Here is a 4401-nt window from a genome sequence, read left to right on the forward strand (position 1 = left end):
TTGGAGTTACCTATACGTGTCTTTAGGGATTGTCTTGCTGTTTTATTTTAGAATTGTCGCTTCTCTAGAGGGGAGCCAACCCTACCTCTCCCCCTTTGTAATCAATGTAATTATTACATCTTACTTCTTACTAATAATATACAAGCGAAAGTTTAGATGGATGGAAGGATGTTTGTCACATTATGTAGCCTAAATTGCTGAACGGATCTCCATAAAATATGGCATACATGTAGAGGATAGTTTGGAAGAACACATAGCTTACATTGTTTTATTCAATTCTACGCGGACAGAGTCGCGTGTGAAAGTTAATTTTAATCATAATATCGCGAAATCCAATGCACATAAATCAATTAAGTACAACATTCACAATTAAACAATAAAAAATATTCATTTACTCAACGCATAATCAATGAGGTGGCGCTTGAATAACAAAAACAACATTAAAACAGCCGCTCAGAGACAAGTCGTGTGTCAAACTTGGCTGACAATGTGGACTATTTATAAACGATACGCCGGCGAAGCCACTTATTGCATTCAGTATCCGAACGCGGACGCACGCATGCTATATAAAATCGATATAAAATCATCGATAAAATATTGATTATCTGTAATTTAATAGATTAGTGACGTGACAGTGGAACAATTTTTTGTGTAATCGATTCTTGTTATAATGTGAAAATAGGACAATTCGAATTCTATTTTTAACACTTCGATAACTGCGTAAGTTGTTTTTTTGTTTTTAAACAAATTTATGATACTATTTTTTACACTTATATTTGTAATAACAAATGTTATTTAAAAATGTTATATTAATAATGGTGATGATGAAAATTTAAAAATACCCTACTTTTATTAACATCAGTAGACGTTTCTATAAATCCGAGCTTAGTACTTGAAATTTCTGTAAGTACTTTTTGAGTATTATTCGTTCATAAAAGAAACATCCGTTACACTAAATTTGTATATTTTTCAAACGCTTTATCCACTTTTTACAGTGTTATCTATCTTATCTATAAGAAATATTCTTTATCTTTTAATTTTAGGTCAAGTGTCAAAGAACTTTTTTATAAACAATTCAGTCAAAATTGTAGATCAACCTTTTTTTAATCATTCTTAAAACGTATTGTAAACGAAAATGACATGTCCTTTCGTTATTATGCAGGATAATCTTATATACTAAACTTACAAAAAAAAATAACTACTCTAAAACTATAGTTAACCGGGCAACGTACTTAGCTATTACATCTATCTCCACGAAGCTTGTGATCCGTCCGTTAACAATATATACATTGATCAATGAACCAATGATTGGTTTAATTCACGATATCTATAACAAACTAAGTTCGCAGTAGTAAATACAAGACGTGCTCATAAAAAGGACATAGTGAGTACATCGTCGCGTATTTCCGCAACTTCCTATTTCCTTAAGACCATATAATACGAGTACACGCAATGATCATTCGTCTTCTATTCCTTATTTATTATTGCATTTACACCTTTCCGACTCAATACATCGTCATCATCATCATCATCATCATCATCATTGTCAGCCTTAAGTTGTCCATTGCTGAACGTAGGCCACCCCCATCTACACATCTTAATACAACTTCATTATAGCTTGTCCCATCTTTTTGACATTACTTAAAAACGTACATCAATATAGATTATTTTAATGAATTCAATAAGAAACGTAAGCCTAATCTGTTTATATTTTTAAAGCCAATAGTGACAAGCAAGCGGCCTTTTAAATTCGCCCATATACTATGTAATGTAACTTATAGACCTCTTTTTGATGCGTTACCTTTTATCGAAAGAGGGGAAGCACAGAAAGATTCAATAAAATTCGCATTAAAGGAGTCCATCCCATCCTTTTCAGGCCTAAAATAGCGTTATAGGGGGGGTTCTTCTATACTAATGTTATAAAGAGGAAAGATTTGTATTTTTATGTTTTATTTTATTTTTACAACTCAAAAACTACGATGCCGATTTCAAAAATTCTTTCACCATTAAAAATATACGTTTTAACTGAGTTACATGGGCTATGTTTTTATTATATTAAATTTCGCGAGGATGAAGTCGTGAGCAACAGCTAGTCTATAAATAGGTTGTAATATTCGTGTTAAAGGGGGTAATTTCTATAAAGTGGTATGAGTTCACGTTATACGGTTTACTGTAAAACATTTACTACATAGAGCATTGCTAAATTACAAATTAAAAAAAAAAACGAATATGAGAAAGTAATGCGTATGAAAACAAACAGTTAGTTTGTAGCAAGCGGAGCCTGGGTTAAGGACCACTGATAAGGCGACAAAGTAACCGAGTACGTTGAATATGCAATCATTTCAATTACATGTAGGGATTTAATTAGTTCTCTGTAATATAAACAATACGATAAACCCCCACAAAGTTGATAAAATATAAACATTATTTATGGGCTTCTGGAATTTTCTCCGGAAATGAGTAAGGCAGAATAACCAACCAGTAAATTCAATTAAGACAAGTATTATTTTCTTATGAGTAAAGCTTAAGTGAACTATAATTCGCAAGAAAAGAGAAATGCTATTTCTGTACGTTCCTCTTTCCACTTAAGGTAGCTAACAACTTGTTGGAACTTTTCTATGGGCAGCGGTCGTTTCCCTATTTTGAGATTGAGAGCCGTTTGCTCGTTATTGACCTCATTGGAAAAATATGTGTAAAGAAAAAAGAGATGTTGTTCTTGGCTTAGTAATGTAGATTTAAAATTCAAGGCCAACAAGATGTCTGTAAGAATAATAACCATCGATATCTGAATGTTTTTAAAGCAAAATTTCCATATGTTAATTTGGAGGATATGTTTTTCTTCGACATTTTATAGCTCACAGTTAGGTCGATAATCTATACGTTAGAAGTATTTTAAATATGAACTTTATAAAACTGCCAGGAATATATTTCACGACTTATGAACGAATTAATTTTTGCCCGCGACTCCGTCCGCGCGAAAATAAGAAAAAAAACAAATGCAAGTAGCCTATGCGGTCTTCCAAACTATCTCCTACTTCTATGCCAAATTTTATCAAAATCCGTTGAGCCGTTTAGGCTATAAACTATAACAAACATCCGCCCATCCATCCATCCGTCTAAACATTCGCATTTATAACATTAGTATGATTAAAAAAATGATATAGTGCAAAATCTTGACACTAAGGTTTATGCTATTATAGCATAGTACAATAAACTGCATAAAATCTCGTGTGTTTTAAAAAATCTCCCTGTCAACAAACAAAAGTGCGCATTACTACATTTCTAGTTAAGCAACTATTGACAACAGATGGCGCTGACAACAATTGTTAATTTATTTTCATTCGATTAAAAGTAAAAGGATATTTGTATTAAAGAGTAACATATTCTTTAAGCTATTTTATTAGAAAATTATAATTGTTTAAGCTGCAAAAATATTGTGCATGAATATTTAATATCATACTGGCCGCCAAGAAACCGTCATACATAATTTGAATAAAAAAAAAACAACGAGGATTTAGGCGCGAATGAGAGTGCAAAATATGAAATAAGCAATGTAACAACGTTTTTATTTTAATAATTCAATTTTACTAATTTTTGTATGTTGTGTTTGTGTGTGTGTGTTTATCTGCAAAAAAGAAGATTTTATTAATGGCGCTGGTTTACAATTGTACATTTCTATTTTATTTTAATCCTATAAGAAAGATTGGTTTATTTATATTTTTGTATTTCACGTAAAAACTACAGGACCGATTTCAAAAATTCTTTCACCATCAGAAAGGTAATTTATCTGTGAGTAACATAGGCTATGTTTTTTTTTTATTTCACGCGGGCGATGTCGCAACAGCTAGTTACAAATAATATATCTGTACCAGTGTAAATACCATAAACCATTAAAACAAAATCGAATCGCTGTATTCATTTATTTCGTTGACGAAACTTTGGAACTGCGCAAAACAAATTGAAGAGCAAATTAATTTATTTATCTAAAATGTCGCAGAGATGTCAATAAGAGATTATCGTTGAAAACGTGTTGTGATAAAAAGACACTTATTATGCTAATGAACTGGTCTTCCATTAATACATTCTTGCTAAGTTGTTTATCAATAATAAGCCGGCTTCGATAGCAATGAACTATCGTCACAAATCGGGTTTACTGACGTTCCTTATGTTGTACTTTTACTTTATTAACTAGCCTCGTAAGTCGCTACCATTTTTCTATATCGTAAACTGGTAAACGAGTAAGCGGCCGCCTGAATCCGCCATGTCGAAGCGATCGCTGCCCATAGACATTCAGTGCAAAATTTTGTAAGTTAATATGGTTAAATGTGTAAAGTGTAATAAATTGTTAAACAAGAAGAGCCCAGGATTGCAGTGCGCTGAATGTTCGAAATGGATTCATGG

General features: G+C 32.1%; 1 protein-coding gene across 1 annotated transcript in view; it reads left to right on the top strand.

Moving 5' to 3' along the window:
• The first annotated feature begins 518 nt into the window (after positions 1–518).
• The window catches only part of LOC106103788 (alkylglycerol monooxygenase-like), a 23213-nt gene continuing 19330 nt past the window's right edge, over positions 519–4401 (top strand). The window contains exon 1 of the mRNA XM_013283670.1: positions 519–720. The gene's annotated coding sequence lies outside the window, so the exon portion shown is untranslated. The remainder of the gene's footprint in view (positions 721–4401) is intronic.

The sequence above is a fragment of the Papilio polytes genome, unplaced genomic scaffold (genome assembly GCF_000836215.1).
Source record: "Papilio polytes unplaced genomic scaffold, Ppol_1.0 DF823731.1, whole genome shotgun sequence".
Classification (NCBI taxonomy): domain Eukaryota; kingdom Metazoa; phylum Arthropoda; class Insecta; order Lepidoptera; family Papilionidae; genus Papilio; species Papilio polytes.